Source organism: Ranitomeya imitator, chromosome 3 (genome assembly GCF_032444005.1).
Source record: "Ranitomeya imitator isolate aRanImi1 chromosome 3, aRanImi1.pri, whole genome shotgun sequence".
In the NCBI taxonomy this organism is placed as follows: domain Eukaryota; kingdom Metazoa; phylum Chordata; class Amphibia; order Anura; family Dendrobatidae; genus Ranitomeya; species Ranitomeya imitator.
This window is the reverse complement of record NC_091284.1, coordinates 684,065,359-684,085,338: the sequence shown is the minus strand read 5'-3', so window position 1 is coordinate 684,085,338 and position 19,980 is coordinate 684,065,359. Positions and strand designations below refer to the sequence as shown.

At 42.6% G+C, this 19,980-nt stretch overlaps 1 long non-coding RNA gene across 1 annotated transcript in view; it reads right to left on the bottom strand.

Moving 5' to 3' along the window:
• LOC138672268 (uncharacterized) overlaps positions 1–19,037 on the bottom strand; it is a 113,777-nt gene extending 94,740 nt beyond the window's left edge. Inside the window, exons 1-2 of the long non-coding RNA XR_011319683.1 lie at positions 18,889–19,037; positions 18,754–18,793 (exon numbers count right to left, since the gene is read on the bottom strand). This is a non-coding gene — a long non-coding RNA (uncharacterized lncRNA). The remainder of the gene's footprint in view (positions 1–18,753; positions 18,794–18,888) is intronic.
• Between the last annotated feature and the right edge of the window lie 943 nt (positions 19,038–19,980).

The window sequence follows — 19,980 nt, the reverse complement described above, 5'->3', positions numbered from 1 at the left end:
ATGAGGGCTAAAATACTGTCTGGAATATTTGAATATGTTCAGCTGAAGTCAGGTGTGAGGCAGGTCAATGCTGAATGTAATGTTGCACGCATAATCTCAATGACAATGAGACAGGTACCAAGCGTAATAATTAAAACACAGTGTTCTTCTGTGTACTGCAATAGAAATATAGCTAATTCAAGAGCAATCCCTCTTCTGCCAATCAATATACATATTTTAGAAACTAATGGACTTAGTAAACTTCAGCTAGCATTGGAAGATGGGCTACACCTAAATGTTTCAAAATGTCTAAAGCCATTAAAGTCACCTCAAGAGTGTCCAGATGGCTTGAAAATTCAGGATGCATCTTCATTGAAATTCCTTTGCAGTGGTTCGGTCACGCACAGCTGCACCACTGGACAAGTACTTTGTATTGAAATAAGTGCAGAAACACAGTATACACTGTCCGAAATACCTGTGAACATACATCTGGACAGTCATTCATTTGTGCTACGAGGGGTTGTTGCCTTCATTCCAGGAACTGGCAATATGTCTCTTGGTCATTATGTTGCCTATTGTAGAAGAAAATTTAATGGCTGGGAGAAATATGATGACCTGTGTGACTTTATTACAACAGCCTCTGCAAAGACCAAGATACAACCCCATGTTGTAATATTTACAAAGGAGGAGTGAATATGTGGAGAATCTGTCTCATCATGAGTCCCGTGGCAAGTCACAGGCTGCAAGATTGTTGTGGAAAGTTTAAAAGTATCCTGGCACCAAACAAAGTGTTAGTAATGCTTTCCTCTAAGGTTGTTTTGGTGCTTAAAGTGTATGTTTAAAATAACCTAAAATATGCCTTACCAATATTTTTTTATTCTGTTAACATTTTGTTAATGTGGATTTCCCATTATGATTAAACCGTTTCATGGTTCTTTAAACAGTTCTGCTGTCTACAAAGTTTCATCTGTTATTGGTAATTCCATTTTTATCTGTGTTTGATTTGCAAAGATTTATTAAGCTCTGAAGGTCCTGTTTAGTTGGACAGCTATATTAAAATAACAATACTTTTGTTTTGAGCCAGACACAAAATCATGGTCTACCACGGTTTTGAGTCCAGCAAGAAAACCGCATATGGAGCAAAAATGAGCCAACTAGAGTCACTTGCGGACCCCAGCCAGATCATAGAAATGAATGGAGCGTATGCCCAGTATGCCCAAATGTAATGTTAACCCAGCCATATTCACACTGCAATCCAAAGCCATCACACACAAAGTGGTGATGTGTACGGTCATTGCATATTTATGCAAAGATTTTCATAGAAGATGACAGTCACTTTACATAAACTGGCCAACGTCAAAAGTAATCACAATCTTTTTTTTCCCTGGAATTCTTTTTATAGTGCAACGTAATTTGGCTAAACAATGTTTGCAAGGTATAATGGGCTTCAGGGCTGGTGCAAGGGATTTTGCCACCCTAGGTGAAAGCTAATTTTGCTGCCCCCTTGACCCCGCCCATTGGCTCCACCCATTAACACGCCCTGCCTTACTACTGGGGTGAAAATAAATGAATGACTACAACCAATGGCACTCGTGCTTAGCTGTAGAGGTTATAAATCCAGGAGTAACCTGACCTTGTTTCTCAGTGATGGTGCAAACTCTTTACTAGTCTGCGGTTCCCTCCAGGGTGAATGGTCTGGCGTCACGAATATGGTGGAAGCCGAAACTATCCCCACTCAATAGGTGAGAGTGTCAACTAATGCTGCTCAGGCATAACCTCGACTCTGCATAATGAAATGTAAACAGACATTAGCCCCCACAGAATGCCGACCCCTGGCTTATGACATCACTATGACATCGCTGGAGGTAGCAGAGATGTATATACAGACATTAGCCCCCACAGAATGCCGACCCCTGGCTTATGACATCACTATGACATCGCTGGAGGTAGCAGAGATGTATATACAGACATTAGCCCCCACAGAATGCCGACCCCTGGCTTATGACATCACTATGACATCGCTGGAGATAGCAGAGATGTATATACAGACATTAGCCCCCACAGAATGCCGACCCTGGCTTATGACATCACTATGACATCGCTGGAGGTAGCAGAGATGTATATACAGACATTAGCCCCCACAGAATGCTGACCCCTGGCTTATGACATCACTATGACATCGCTGGAGGTAGCAGAGATGTATATACAGACATTAGCCCCCACAGAATGCCGACCCCTGGCTTATGACATCACTATGACATCGCTGGAGGTAGCAGAGATGTATATACAGACATTAGCCCCCACAGAATGCCGACCCCTGGCTTATGACATCACTATGACATCGCTGGAGGTAGCAGAGATGTATATACAGACATTAGCCCCCACAGAATGCCGACCCCTGGCTTATGACATCGCTGGAGGCAGCAGAGATGTATATACAGACATTAGCCCCCACAGAATGCCGACCCCTGGCTTATGGCATCACTATGACATCTCTGGAGGTAGCAGAGATGTATATACAGACATTAGCCCCCACAGAATGCCGACCCCTGGCTTATGGCATCACTATGACATCGCTGGAGATAGCAGAGATGTATATACAGACATTAGCCCCCACAGAATGCCGACCCCTGGCTTATGGCATCACTATGACATCGCTGGAGATAGCAGAGATGTATATACAGACATTAGCCCCCACAGAATGCCGACCCCTGGCTTATGACATCACTATGACATCGCTGGAGGTAGCAGAGATGTATATACAGACATTAGCCCCCACAGAATGCCGACCCCTGGCTTATGACATCGCTGGAGGCAGCAGAGATGTATATACAGACATTAGCCCCCACAGAATGCCGACCCCTGGCTTATGGCATCACTATGACATCTCTGGAGGTAGCAGAGATGTATATACAGACATTAGCCCCCACAGAATGCCGACCCCTGGCTTATGACATCACTATGACATCGCTGGAGGTAGCAGAGATGTATATACAGACATTAGCCCCCACAGAATGCCGACCCCTGGCTTATGGCATCACTATGACATCGCTGGAGATAGCAGAGATGTATATACAGACATTAGCCCCCACAGAATGCCAACCCCTGGCTTATGACATCACTATGACATCGCTGGAGGTAGCAGAGATGTATATACAGACATTAGCCCCCACAGAATGCCGACCCCTGGCTTATGGCATCACTATGACATCGCTGGAGATAGCAGAGATGTATATACAGACATTAGCCCCCACAGAATGCCGACCCCTGGCTTATGACATCACTATGACATCGCTGGAGGTAGCAGAGATGTATATACAGACATTAGCCCCCACAGAATGCCGACCCCTGGCTTATGACATCGCTGGAGGCAGCAGAGATGTATATACAGACATTAGCCCCCACAGAATGCCGACCCCTGGCTTATGGCATCACTATGACATCTCTGGAGGTAGCAGAGATGTATATACAGACATTAGCCCCCACAGAATGCCGACCCCTGGCTTATGACATCACTATGACATCGCTGGAGGTAGCAGAGATGTATATACAGACATTAGCCCCCACAGAATGCCGACCCCTGGCTTATGGCATCACTATGACATCGCTGGAGATAGCAGAGATGTATATACAGACATTAGCCCCCACAGAATGCCAACCCCTGGCTTATGACATCACTATGACATCGCTGGAGGTAGCAGAGATGTATATACAGACATTAGCCCCCACAGAATGCCGACCCCTGGCTTATGACATCGCTGGAGGCAGCAGAGATGTATATACAGACATTAGCCCCCACAGAATGCCGACCCCTGGCTTATGGCATCACTATGACATCTCTGGAGGTAGCAGAGATGTATATACAGACATTAGCCCCCACAGAATGCCGACCCCTGGCTTATGGCATCACTATGACATCGCTGGAGATAGCAGAGATGTATATACAGACATTAGCCCCCACAGAATGCCGACCCCTGGCTTATGGCATCACTATGACATCGCTGGAGATAGCAGAGATGTATATACAGACATTAGCCCCCACAGAATGCCGACCCCTGGCTTATGACATCACTATGACATCGCTGGAGGTAGCAGAGATGTATATACAGACATTAGCCCCCACAGAATGCCGACCCCTGGCTTATGACATCGCTGGAGGCAGCAGAGATGTATATACAGACATTAGCCCCCACAGAATGCCGACCCCTGGCTTATGGCATCACTATGACATCTCTGGAGGTAGCAGAGATGTATATACAGACATTAGCCCCCACAGAATGCCGACCCCTGGCTTATGACATCACTATGACATCGCTGGAGGTAGCAGAGATGTATATACAGACATTAGCCCCCACAGAATGCCGACCCCTGGCTTATGACATCACTATGACATCGCTGGAGGCAGCAGAGATGTATATACAGACATTAGCCCCCACAGAATGCCGACCCCTGGCTTATGGCATCACTATGACATCGCTGGAGATAGCAGAGATGTATATACAGACATTAGCCCCCACAGAATGCCAACCCCTGGCTTATGACATCACTATGACATCGCTGGAGGTAGCAAAGATGTATATACAGACATTAGCCCCCACAGAATGCCGACCCCTGGCTTATGACATCACTATGACATCGCTGGAGGTAGCAGAGATGTATATACAGACATTAGCCCCCACAGAATGCCGACCCCTGGCTTATGACATTACTATGACATCGCTGGAGATAGCAGAGATGTATATACAGACATTAGCCCCCACAGAATGCCGACCCCTGGCTTATGACATCACTATGACATCGCTGGAGGCGGAGTTACAACTCAGGTAGCAGAGATGTACATACAGACATTAGCCCCCACAGAATGCCGACCCTGGCTTATGACATCACTATGACATCGCTGGAGGCGGAGTTACAACTCAGGTAGCAGAGATGTACATACAGACATTACCTCCTCTGCCAGGTATAACCTCTTCCCATCACTGACCAGTCACGGTGTATGAAGTATTAACCCTGTGTATGTCATAATAAACCATGTATGCTACTGTAATCCCTTAATGCTAAATTAACTTCTCTGATGACCACTATGTTTTTTGATGCAACTAAAATGGGGCATTAGCAAAGCTAGCACTCAATGTCTCAGGAACCAAAGCAACACAAACATTGATTTTTGCGGCACAAACCAGCACAAACGAATGGTGTATTCATTTTTAAAATTTAAGAACATGGGGTGGAAAGTGGGCGGAGTTTCAGCAAATTGAGCGCACAATATCTCGGAAACCAAAGCGGTGCAAACGTTTATTTTTGCAGCACAAACCAGCACAAACGCAGCACAAACGAATGGTGTATTCATTTTTAAAATTTAAGAACATGGGGTGGAAAGTGGGCGGAGTTTCAGCAAATTGAGCGCACAATATCTCTGAAACCAAAGCGTTGCAAACGTTTATTTTTGCAGCACAAACCAGCACAAACGAATGGTGTATTCATTTTTAAAATTTAAGAACATGGGGTGGAAAGTGGGCGGAGCTTCATAAAAATATAACGCGCAATATCTCTGCAACCAAAGCGGCGCAAAGGTTCATTTTTGCGGCACAAACCAGCACAAACGAATGGTGTATTTTTATTCATCTTTTGAGAACATGGGGTGCCAACTTCACACAGCTCGGCGTAAAGGTTTAAAATCCTGGAGTGCCCACAAGGTTCCTCTGCTCAAGAAGGCACATGTGCAGGCCCGTCTGAAGTTTGCCAATAAACACCTAGACGATTATGTGAGTGATTGGGAGAAGGTGCTGTGGTCAGATGAGACAAAAATTTATTTCTTTGTCATTAACTCAACTCGACATGTTTGGAAGAAAAGAACTGCTGCCTGTGACCCAAAGAACACCATCCCCACTTTCAAGCTTAGAGGTGGAAACGTTATGTTTTGAGGGTGTTTCTCTGCTAAGGGCACAGGACTACTTCACCACATCAATGGGAGAATGGATGAAGCCATGTGTTAGGCGTCGGGATTCTCCCGCTGCACGGGATAGATCCCAAGCATTCTCTGGTGCTGTGGTCTCCCATCCTGTGGCAATCAGCGTCATGCAGGGACAATTGGGAGTCTAATCCTGGATTTTTCCCTACTGAGCATGTCCGTGATGCGGCATCTGCTCATTGGTGAATGGACGGGGGCGGCTTCGGATTGGTCCACGGGCAGTCTCAGCCCCCTGGACGTGTGTTTGGGGTGGAGCTAAGGGTATAAAAGGCTCCCATCGGCATCCACGCGAGTATCATTCACTTTTTGTGTGTATGTGTTAGGTGTCAAATTCCCACCGCTACACAGGGGGAATCTCGAACCATGTTCTCTCCCGTCTCCCATTTTCCCCCAGTCACAGAGGAGCCTGCAAAGATGATGATTCCAGTGTCTTGCTCAATCTGATGCTGTGCATCTGGGTGCATCTAGTTCACTTTCCGGTCCCTAGCTAGGGCGGTTAGTGGCGTCCGCCAGAGCAGCACTGTGCGCACTCAGTGCGCTAAATCTTTATTATTTAGGCTTTTCCCTGTCGCTGAGCGCTAGTGGGACTAGAGGGACTCTAACCATGTGTCCTAATACTAGCGTTCACGCCATGATATTGCGGCCCTGTGAAGCAACAGGGTTCGCCTCCTTACTTACCGGGCGACGTTAACCCGTGTGTTCACATTATACCGCCATATATTCCGCCATTAACGAGCAGCAGGTGTCATCTCTGCACAGTGGACCCCGGACTGCAAAAGCACCATATATCTTCCTTTATATTATTTGGTGCATTCCGAAAGCCCTAACAGTATGGACATTTCATCAGTTTGATCTTTGCCAGGGTCGGCGGTAAGCCGTTAAAATTACTGCACCACCGGAGAGGAGTTCGTTTGTGTGGATTCAGGGCTGACATCTAGCCATTAGAATTCTGGCATCTCCGGAGAGGAGTTTGTTGTGTGCACTCATTGATTGTGTGATAACAGATTTTCTTATCCTGTGAGCGGGCTACGCCTTCCTGTGAGGTTAACAGGGGATCGTATCTAGCGCCATATTTATTTTCTTTGCACGGAGTTGCATGGTTCTGTGTTGGTCAGCTTTATTCCTGGGCTCACCTCTCTGAGAAACTATGAGTTTGGTAACTAACATTCTGTTCACACAGGATGACGTTTAACCTGGTGTGTTCTTGGAGATCACTCGCCGAACAGTTCTGCAATTGCTCTCTAGCGACAGGCATACATCTCTACACATGGACCCCGATTTGCGACTGCACTTCATCTAAATTTATTTAATGCAGTCCGCCAACCCTAACACCATGTACCGTAAAATCCTGAGTGCCAACCTCCTTCTTTCCACCAGGAAATTAAAAATGAGTAGTGGCTGGGTCTTCCAGCAAGACAATGACCCAAAACATACAGCCAAGGCAACAAAAGAGTGGCTCAAAAAGAAGCACATTAAAGTCATGGAGTGGCCTAGTCAGTTTTCAGACCTTTATCCAATAGAAAAATTATGAAGGGAGTTGAAACTCCAAGTTACCAAGCGACAGCTTTAAAATCTTAATGATTTAGAGATGATCTGCAAAGAGGAGTGGACCAAAATCCCTCCTGACATGTGCGCAAACCTCATCATCAACTACAAAAAACATCTGACCGCTGTGTTTGCCAATAAGAGTTTTGCCACCAAGAATTAAGTCTTCTTTCCCAGGGGCATCAAATACTTTTTTCTCACTGCAAAATGCAAATAAATTAATATAATTTATACAATGTGATTTTCTAGATTTTACTTTTGATATTCTATCTCTCAATGTTAAAATTAACCTACTCTTAAAATTATAGACTGTTCATGTCTTTGCCAGTGGGCAAACTTACAAAATCAGCAAGGAAGCAAATAATTATTTCCTTCACTGTATATTTTTTTTATACTAAAACATAATAGATCACACCATATCCCATTAACTATCAAAAGCATGAATTAGTAGTTTTTATTTTATTATTATTTTCATGTAGAGTATATAATTCAGTAGACTAAGATATTCTGCCAGTCGGAGGAAACAGACAGCGGAAACTTATGAGTTGCTCACCTGAGATAGGTGGGTGACACAATGGTGAGTACAGAGAAGCCGTGTTGGTTCAACAAAATGAGTGCATGATTCTTTTTAAAATTACACCATCCTGGACCCATTGAGAAAAACTTTTACAGTAGGGAAAACACCTTTAATATAGCCCTAATAATTAAGTCAATGTTCTTTAGAAACTCCCTTTCACTCTACAGGAGTGACCAGTTTACTGCTCACAGAGGTTTAACAACATGTTGCTTTACTATATTTGAAAGTGAAATTGCTATATATTAGAAGATGTAGATTAAATAGTGTATAATGAAACTATCTTATTTCTATAATTTTTTTAGTTGATGAATACATCAAGTGCTTTATAGCCAGGGATAGCTAACTCAATATCTCTAAAAACGTATTATTGTATTGAGAATAAAAAAGTATCTAAATATGAAAAGATCCATCATAGTGAGAGAAACGAGTTCCTGAAATAGTGGACATACAAGGATATTGGTGAATATGTATATATATATATATATATATATATATATATATATATATATACACATATACCGTATAAACATAATATAAGGACCCTAACTCTGCTCTTTATCCCACTAGTATCTTCTGGCCATAATGGACTTGTATTTTAGAAGAGAAAGACTACGTATTACGGAATATAGAACTATCTTCTTTCCATCTCTGTGAGTTGCTTCTAATTTTAAATTAGAAAATAAATATATTCACGATCACTGTATTCAAAATAACTCTTTAATTTATTTGGTTTCCTTAGTCTTCCCTCCAGGTATTTAGTCAGCCAATTTGAAGAGGCTGTTCTATATCAATGGGAGATCTACTGCTGAGTCTTCGGATAGACATGGACTATGAAGAAGGAACATCTCTTGCACTTACGAGACATATTGTTAACCAGGATGGGATTTCAGGCTTGGGTGGACTGGGCCACTTGTGATATGGTTAGCAACATAAAACATGAATACTTATAAGCTTTGATTAAAATTCTGTAGTGATTATAATTACTTTTCTGACATTTAATCCTACATCATGGCACAAGACTCTGACGACTAGGCATGGTAGTGAGACAGGAACATCCATCACAGCCAGGCAATACGTTGGTTCAGAAGGAATAATGCCCTACCCTGCTCTCGGTGTGACACGAATCAATGCAAGGAAAAGGATTAAAACACATAATTCAGGACAGACACAAAGGAGGAACCCAAAGTATCAGATTCATCCTCATCTCTGGTAAGTGTAACGTGTGTGGTTGGTCTTAAGATAAATTTATAGTTCAATACATTCATAGCTAAGATAATTATTTTTGAATGAATATAACCAAGATGTATATTCAACTTAGAATGTGAAAAATGGTGAATAATCTATCCGTACTCTTTGCAATCCACTGTCGTTCTCTTGTTAATGAGAAGTTCACATAGAAGGATATTGTAACATTGGCATATTGTAATGTTTTCTTCTATTACTTCTATTAAAAAAAGGAGATGTACTGCTGCCAGGATGGGGAATATTATTGCCAGAAAGAGAACATAGCTGCTGGACCTACAAGGAGAAGAATATATAAACGAGAAAATTGATGAAGAGGCATTTCCTTAATAAACAGAAAAACGCACACATTCCACACCACTGTACACAGACACTACTCACACATATAATAACTATAAATATAGACACAGTCACAACACACACGGTATATACTGTCTGTTACAAATTTAGATATACTGCCTGCCAGACAGGGAACATAGCTGCAGGGCCTACAAGGAGAAGAACATATAGACGACATGATGTTGGAAAAATTGGATTTAGATTGGTATCCTTAACCCCGCTGTGGAACCATGGGGTCATATATGTGTGTGTGGATGTATGACTCATTAATCATTCCCATCCCTAGTGTTGTTGAAAGTAATTGGGTGGTTGAGCTACCTAGCGCCAGATTGTGCCATCCAGCACTAGACACGAATTACTGCGTCAATTTGCAGCCACCGCCAGTGCAGCGCCGTGCGCAACCAGTGCGCTTTCCAAGCCATAGTTAGGGTGGTAAGTGGCGTCTGCCAGAGTGGCGCTGTACGCACGCTGTGCGGTAAATCTTTACTTAGTCCTGACAACTGATCAGTGTAGGGTGGGAACTCCCACTTGGACTCAGCATCTGACTCAGGGCATCCTCAGGCGCGGGCTCAAAAGCCACCGAGGGTCAGAACAAGTCCAATCACCAGCATAGAGGGGGTGAATCATAGGGATCCCACCAGCATCCACCAGCGGCACCCTATGACTATTAACAGGGCACAGCTTTCATTTAAGCGACTCTGTGAAGCAACAGAGTTCGCTTCCATTCACACTGAGTGAGGTCTAACCCACGTGTGAGCAAGTGTTCATCCGCCATTACTCAGCAGCAGGTTCCATCTCTGCACGGTGGACCCCAGACTGCGAACGCACCTCATATTTCCCTTTATATTATTTGGTGCGTTCCGCTAACCCTAACAACATATTTCTGTTTATGCTGAATTTGTTTTTCAATTTTGTTTCAAAGTTAATTTCAATTTTCTGTGTTTGAGTTTCTCCTGACCCCATAGTACCTTTATTGTCTGACATTTTTTTTGAATATTTTCTGTTTATTCACAGGTTTTGTAATATAATTGTAAATAAACAATGGCTAGACGAAATGTGATGACTCCTGATGAAATATTGGCAGCTTTGGATGCTTCTAGTGATGAATGAAGGTAATTTGGAAGATAATTTGAGCTGGGTCGAAAGTGACGCAGATCTCAATGCCGCATCAGATTCAGACAGCGGACAAAGTGCTATTCTGTCTGCCACTGGCAAAGCTAATTCCTCTGATGATGACGATGATCCTTCAGGTGAAATTCTTGGCAAAGATGGCTATAATTAGTTGCTACAGCCAAAGACTATTCGACGAACTCCAATGCAAAACATTGTCAAGGCCAAACCAGGACCAAAGGGTGATGGACGTCTTGTGGATATGCCCTTGAAATCATTCAAACTTTTTTCAACAATGCTTTGATCAAAGAAGTCGTCAAATGGACGAACCAAAAAATTTAAAGTGCTAAAGTGAAATCCTTTCAGCGCTCCTGTGACCAATTTCTTCCTTTAACCCTGTGCCTATCCTCGTTTGGAGGTTTTCGGCTGGAGCTGAGGCGGTTCCTGGCACTTCCCTTATCCCTGCGGCTGCCTCCTCAGCGCTCCTAAATGACCACCTTATATTGACTCTGAAAATGATATACAAGACCCAGTCTGGATATTTGTATGACACAAGCATTGACGAGATTCGTGCTCTACTTGGAATTCTGCTCTTCTCTGGTGCTACAAAAAGTGGAAAAGAAAGCACAGCAAGTGTATGGAAAAAATATGGCACTGGAAGGCCAATTTGCATAGCAGCTATGAGTCAGAAACTTTTTTATTTCTTCTGCATTGCTTGCGCTTTGATGACTCCAGCACTCGAGATCAAAGACGGGAAGCTGACAAATTGGCACCGATTAGCAAGATTTAAAATCAATTTGTCTTGGCTTGTGAAGCGAACAGGGCATTTGTTTGGAGGCATGAGCAGGTAATCATCTCTGCTTCTTTTCTCTGTGATTTTTTTTTTCAAATTTTTCGAGGATTTTTAAGGCTGGGTTCCCATTGCGTTATGGGAACGCGCTTAACGGACAGCGTTGCACGGCGAAATTAACGCCGTGCAACGCGTCTGTTAGCGTGCCCATTCACGGCAATGGGAACGCGCAGCACTAGCGCGTGCCATGTTCGACACGTGCTAGCGACGCGCCGGTGTTTCCTGGCGCGCCACGGACGCTGCTTGCAGCGTCCGAGGCGCGCCCGCGGTCCGTTCCCCGCTCTCGCAGATCGGGGATCTGCGAGAGCGGGGACGTTATCGCGACCCCGGGACGCGGCCACAGTAAAAACATTGCGTTAGCGCAACCCGCTAGCGCTAAACGGTTTGCACTAACGCAATGTGACCCTAGCCTTAGTCCTCTTTTTGTGTCTGTGAGCTTTGATTCAGAGGAAGGTGTGGCTTCAAACAGTACATACCAAATAAGCCAAGAAAATATGGAATCAAGGTATATGCCATGGCTGACAGTAAGAACTTTTATTCGGTTTCTTCCAAGAGTTACAAAGGAGCTGGAACTCATGCTCCAGGATTGCCAATTCCTACCCAAGCTGTGCTTGATTTGATTCCTACAATTGTTGTAAGGAACAGAAATGTTACAACAGACAATTACTACACTTCGATTCCCTTGGCTTTGGAGCTGAAGGCTCGCAGTTTGACTTTGGTTGGCACATCGAAGAAGAACAAAGCTTGTATCCATACAAGCTTTCTGGCTAAAGCCAATCAAGGAACAGTTCAGTATGCTTTTGATCATGCAAACGTTTTTACATTGCTGTCCATTGCGCCAGAGAAGAACAAAAGAGTTGTGTTTCTGTCGACAATGCATCGCAAAGAAGAGAAAGACGGAGAAACTGGAAAAGAAGAAATAAATGCCTTCTACAATAGCCAAAAAGGAGGCGTCGATAGCCATGATAAAATGTGCAGCTTGGACAGCACTGCTAGAAAAACGAATCGGTGGCTAATGAGGGTCTTTTATGGAATGATTGACAGCGCTGCGGTGAATGCGTATGTTGTTTTATTGAAAATGTATCGTAATTACATATCTAAGAATTTGGACAAACGCAATAAGTTTTTGAAGGAGGTCGCAGTTGCACTGATCACTCCATATGCAAGTCAGCGATTGGATGTGCATCAAACGCCAAAGGATGTCAAGAAAATCATCCGCAGCTGTGGAATTTTGCAAGCACCATTAGACGCTCCAAGTGACACCAGCAGTGTTACAGGACAGCGCAAACGGTGCTATGTTTGTCCTCGATCGAAGGACAAAAAGACGAGATTTGTTTGCAATGACTGCAAGAAGTTCATTTGTGAAGAACATGGCACTATGACGTGCAGTGAATGCAAGGGCTAAATTTGTTGCCAGATCATTCGTTGTGATTGTTTTTACTAAAATCCACACAGTTGCAGTTGATGTGCTTTTTTTTTTATTGAATTTGAATACTTTTAGTTAGTAAAGCATTTTGGTATAAATTTCAGTTTGTGTTTGATGATGATAAATAAATCACTTCAAAGTTACATTTGATTTCATAACTGTGTTCAGAAATGATGACAGAATAAAACTTGATTATTCTGAACAGCCAGCATTTTAATGACTTATGACGATTTTGAGCCTGGGGTCATATAGACCCCATGGTACCAAAGCAGTGATTTTTTTCATGGTTCCGAGCAGGGTTAATAGACAGAACAACGAACACATACACTCACACAGTATAATAAACTAAAAATATAGACACAGAATATACTGTACACAAACTTGTTATTTAAGTAACCTCCCTCAGTACGCCTTTAGGAAAGGCAGAACAGTGGCCATAGATTTTCTTAACTGGGTTTTTTTCTTGTCCTGAGTGTTGCTGTAGGCTCTTCGTGAGAGATAGGATGTAACCACAATATATAAAACATATCACGCTACACATATAAAACAAGTGACAATGGGCCTCCGAGACCCTAATTTATACTTTAGTTGATGCCTGTACCCTAAATGTCTACTCAAACATTTGCCTTTCATGATACCGCAGTATCTAGGATCCTCTCCCAGGTAACCAACCTGGGAGATTTTTTAAAGACCCCAGCCCACGAACTTCGCACTAAGGACTAAGAAAGAGAGCTAAGGAGACTAACATCCTATGATCTACATTCAATAACTCTAGCCGAGTACCACAAACTTAAAAGGATCCCACGGGGCCTGAGGTGCCACCTGAAACCTACATTATTCTCTGACAGGCCTGAATTTTGCGAGAGATTCCAACAGATCCTGAACAAGTGGTCATAAGACATTATCCTACTGTTGATTTTCTCCAGACAGCAATTACAGAGACAAAACAGAAAATGTCTTCCATTGAGGAACAGCTGTCATCTACCTTACCTACGACAGAGTGGCATAAACTGAACACTAAAACCGAGAAAGCGATAAAGGAACATCGCAGATTTTTACAAGAAACGAAAAAGGCAAAATTTCAAAGGGACTCTGAGGACTACTCCCAAGGCCAAGTGTTTCAAATGGAAAGAATCAGCAAATACTGGTCCCAGGCGAGGAAACCTTGATTCACGACGTCATGGATCTTACAGCACCAACAGCGAAAGTTCCACCAGCAGCCTTACCCAAGGCGTTTTTAATCTACGTCTCGAAACCCATTTCGGGCTACATTACGATGTCACCAAGCACAGAGTAGCCACCTCGGTGGAAAACCCAGTCCCTGATTTATCGATTTTGTCATTGGGATTACGTAACACCAGCAGCTTAAACCCACCTCAAAATTACGCTACTGAGCCCTATGTCGAACTCAGAAAAAGAGATATAAACAACATCCTCGAACAACACTGTAGGGGGTCTCTTCCAACACATAATAACATCACTTCAATTGAGAAACAGGCCATCGATTCCCTTAGGAACAATAAACATATTGTTAGGGCTAGCGGAAGGCACCAAGTAAATATAGATGTTTATTATTATTGGTGCGTTCGCAGCCCGGGGTTCACCGTGCAGGAGAACTTGCTGCTAGTAAATGGTGGCACTATTTGGCGGTATAGACTAGCTCTGTTACTTCACAGAGTAGCCGTGAAAAGAAAGCACTGCGCCCTGTTAGACTTCACAGGAGCACAGGCTAACTGCCCAACAGAGAGCAGTCAGTGGTCATGCATGCACACAATCTCCTCACCGGAGGTGCCAGTATTCTAAAGGCTTATTTCAGCCAGGTCCCTGAATACATACAAACACACAATCTCCTCACCGGAGGTGCCAGTATTCTAAGGGCTTATTTCAGCCAGGTCCCTGAATACACACAAACACACAATCTCCTCACCGGAGGTGCCGGTATTCTAGGGGCTTATTTCAGCCGGGTCCCTGAATACAATCTCACATGACCACACTGGCGCACAGCACATAACTCAGAAAGATACTAGCGCATGGCCGTGCGGCATGCGCACCTTATATAGCTGCAGCAACTACAGGACCTTCCCAAAAAGGACCAATGGGAATAGCTGCAGTACCTGAGCATGTGACCCTTGATCTCTGAGATATCTTACCCTGGGCATGCTCAGAAGGGGAAAAATAGGACTTGGTCCCAAAGACGTCTGCTCGCTGCTGACCAGTACTGGCTACAATGGCAGAACCTGGAAGGACAGCAGTAACCCTTCGCACAGTGTCAGACTGAGCATGACGCTGGGACCGATGCCTCCGCTGAGCAGGCTCCACTGTGGCAGGAGACGAATGGGAGACCGCAGCGGAGATGGCTTGAGATTTCCCCTGTGCAGAGGCAGGAACTCGATCCCTAACACATATTGTCCTAAAACCAGCGGACAAGGGAGAGCTATAGTTATACAGAATGCGACGGATTATACTACTGAAATTTTGAATCACCTCACCGACATATCCACGTACCAAAAAATCTCCCATGATCCCACTCCTACAATAAGAATCAAAACAGAAAAAATACTCTTCAAATACTTGGCCCTAAACACAATTGATCAAAGAACTGCTACCTTTCTAACCAACCAACATCCTGTCACCCCAGTGTTCTACACGCTCCCTAAAATCAATAAATCCCTGCACAATCCACCCGGCCGCCCTATCGTAGCCTCAACGGAATCCATCCTGGCTCCTATTTCCATTTTTTGGGGAAAAATTACTAACTCCACTAACTAAAGAAAACAGGTCCTTCATCTTAGACACTGGCCATTTCCTTAGAACCATCTCACAACTCCCAGAGATCCCATCTGACTGCATACTAGTCTCTCTAGATGTAAAGTCTATATACATCCATTAGATAGACAAAAAAACGGCAGCACTCTATAAGGATATTTCTTGCAAAAAGGTCATGTATTTATTCGCATGTGTTGAAACATATAGACACACACAGCACGATAATGTTAATGGAGTAACGTTTCGACCCTATTTTGGGTCTTTCTCAAACTTCACTGCAAATAAACATATAAACTAAAATTAGTGCTCTGTACATATTTACACATGTTCAAAGTAAATGTAACACATATATTTACAAATACATAAACATTTTTAAAGAAATAAATCCCATTATTAGGCAATTATATATGGGACACAATCAATGTAATGGAATCCACTCCAAGGTCCCTGGTGGGCTAGACTTTATAGAAACCATTAATGTATATAAGAAAACTAGGATATGGAACACAAACAAAGAATCCAGTAAACCGCACTTAGTGGTGGATAGAATGAGCCTTGGTAATATCTATAAACCGATAACGGACCTGAGATACAGTACAGACCAAAAGTTTGGACACACTTTCTCATTTAAAGATTTTTCTGTATTTTCATGACTATAAAAATTGTAAATTCACACTGAAGGCATCAAAACTATGAATTAACACATGTAGAATTATATACTTAACGAAAAAGTGTGAAACAACTGAAAATATGTCTTATATTCTAGGTTCTTCAAAGTAGCCACTTTTTGCTTTGATGACTGCTTTGCACACTTTTGGCATTCTCTTGATGAGCTTCAAGAGGTAGTCACCGGAAATGGTTTTCACTTTACATGTGTGCCCTGTCAGGTTTAATAAGTGGGATTTCTTGCCTTATAAATGGGGTTGGGACCATCAGTTGTGTTGTGCAGAAGTCTGGTGGATACACAGTTGATAGTCTTACTGAATAGACTGTTAGAATTTGTAATATGGCAACAAAAAAGCAATTAAGTAAAAACGAGTGGCAATCATTACTTTAAGAAATAAAGGTCAGTCAGTCCAAAAAATTGGGAAAACTTTGAAAGTGTCCCCAAGTGCTGTTGCAAAAACTATCAAGCGCTACAAAGAAACTGGCTCACATCAGGACCACCCCAGGAAAAGAAGACCAAGAGTCACCTCTGCTTCTGAGGATAAGTTTATCCGAGTCACCAGCCTCAGAAATCGCAGGTTAACAGCAGCTCAGATTAGAGACCAGGTCAATGCCACACAGAGTTTTAGGTGCAGACACATCTTTACAACAACTATAAGAGGAGACTTAGCTGCTAGGAAACCACTGCTAAGGACAGGCAACAAGCAAAAGAGACTTGCTGTGATGGTGTGGGGGTGCTTTGATAGTGACACTGTTGGGGATTTATTCAAAATTGAAGGCATACTGAACCAGCAGTGTTACCACAGCATCTTGCAGCGGCATGCTATTCCATCCGGTTTGCGTTTAGTTGGACCATCATTTATTTTTCAACAGGATAATGACCGCAAACACACCTCCATGCTGTGTAAGGGCTATTTGACCAAGAAGGAGAATGATAGGGTGCTATGTCAGATGACCTGGCCTCCACAATCATCAGACCTGAACCCAATCGAGATGGTTTCGAGATGGTTTGGGGTGAGCTGGACCACAGAGTTAAGGCAAAAGGGCCAACAAGTGCTAAGCATCTCTGGGAACTCCTTCAAGATTGTTGGAAGACCATTTCCGGTGACTACCTCTTGAAGCTCATCAAGAGAATGCCAAGAGTGTACAAAGCAGTTATCAAAGCAAAAGGAGGCTACTTTGAAGAACCTAGAATATAAGATGTATTTTCAGTTGTTTCACACTTTTTTGTTAAGTATATAATTCCACATGTGTTAATTCATAGTTTTGTTGCCTTCAGTGTGAATTTACAATTTTCATAGTCATGAAAATACAAAAAATCTTTAAATGAGGTGTGTCCAAACTTTTGGTCTGTACTGTATATGCAAAGAAAAGAATGGGTATGGTCCCTTTAAGGGATGCGGATAGAAAAGGTCCCTGTTAGAAAATGTGAGGTCTACATCACTGTGCAATCATGTGGGGTATGGATCAATGATTAAGTACTGACCTCCTTGTAGCGTGGTGGTGAAGTATCCTGCTCTTGAAGACGTGTGTGCCTGCATTGGTGGCAGTGGTTCTATTTATATCGCGCAGCAGCACAGCGAGGCTGTGTCTGCCAGAGTGAGGTATGGAGCGCGGCGCTCGTGCTGTGTGTAAATTCAGGCTGAGGCTTGGAGTCTTGGTGTGTCCCTGCTTCTGTGCTGCGTTACTGCGCATGCGTAATGCGCGCTGGGGAAAGCAGTATAATACCGCTTCAGGGATATGTGTGTCTTTGTTGCCCAGTGTCAGTAGACATGTAGGATGGAGGCAGGGCTATATTGACATGAGCCATGAGAGAGGTAGTGGCTGCCAGACCCATAGACAATGTTAGAAAATAGGGGGTATGTTGTATGATGTTGTGAGGAACTGTAATGGAAGCGTGTTTGAAGTATTCTAGGTGGAATTAAGTTGTTGAAACAGTAATGAAAATAATAAAAGAATTAAAAATGAAAAAATAAATAAATGAAAAAATAAAAATAAATATAAAAATTAAAAAAAATCGTAAAAATAAAATAACAAATGATAATGAATGAAAATAATAATAGCCATAAAATGTAATAAATGTAATACAAAATGTAGATGCAAAAAATGAAATGAAAGAAAATGAAATGAAAATTTATAAAAATAAAAAATAAATGAAAAATAATAAAAATTAAAAGAAATAAAAAATGAAAAAGTGAAAACAAAGAGAAGTAAAAATAAAAATAACATTTTTTTTTAAAGATAAAATGAAAACAAAAATACGGACAAATCTGTACACTTACCCGTGAGGGGTATAAGGTTATAATAGTAGAATCAGTGAGTCTGAAAAATGAACAAAGGGTTAGAATAAGAAATATAGCTCATATATATTATATTCACATCTATACACCACTAAATAAATCAATTTTCATACATACTGTATCATATATAAAAAGGATAGCTCATTGATCAATAAAGTCCAGACAAAGTACAACAGACCAAGTAATTCAACCCGGTGGTATGCGGGTGTTTTAAGTTGATAGGTCCAATTCCCTGTTGAGGCCCATTTGTAATGTGTGTATCCAGTATGCTTCTCTCTCCTTAAGCAATATAATGTGGTCGCCACCCCTTCTAGGTATTTCAACCTGTTCCACAACCTTTCCAAGGTCACGAATCCAGGCGACTTTCTAAAGGTCCCCGCACACAAAATTAGAAACAGAGACTACGAAAAGGAACGAAGAAAACTTGGCTTATGACCTTCACTCTATTACTCTGGCAGAGTATTACAGACAGAGTAGGATACCAGGGGGCCTTCGGTGCCATTTGCGGCCTACGCTTTTTTCTGATAATCCGGAATTCTGTGAAAAGTTTAAACAAATTTTGAATAAATGCTCATTATACAGTGGGGCAAAAAAGTATTTAGTCAGTCAGCAATAGTGCAAGTTCCACCACTTAAAAAGATGAGAGGCGTCTGTAATTTACATCATAGGTAGACCTCAACTATGGGAGACAAACTGAGAAAAAAAAATCCAGAAAATAACATTGTCTGTTTTTTTATCATTTTTTTTGCATATTATGGTGGAAAATAAGTATTTGGTCAGAAACAAACAATCAAGATTTCTGGCTCTCACAGACCTGTAACTTCTTCTTTAAGAGTCTCCTCTTTCCTCCACTCAATACCTGTAGTAATGGCACCTGTTTAAACTTGTTATCAGTATAAAAAGACACCTGCGCACACCCTCAAACAGTCTGACTCCAAACTCCACTATGGTGAAGACCAAAGAGCTGTCAAAGGACACCAGAAACAAAATTGTAGCCCTGCACCAGGCTGGGAAGACTGAATCTGCAATAGCCAACCAGCTTGGAGTGAAGAAATCAACAGTGGGAGCAATAATTAGAAAATGGAAGACATACAAGACCACTGATAATCTCCCTCGATCTGGGGCTCCACGCAAAATCCCACCCCGTGGGGTCAGAATGATCACAAGAACGGTGAGCAAAAATCCCATAACCACGCGGGGGGACCTAGT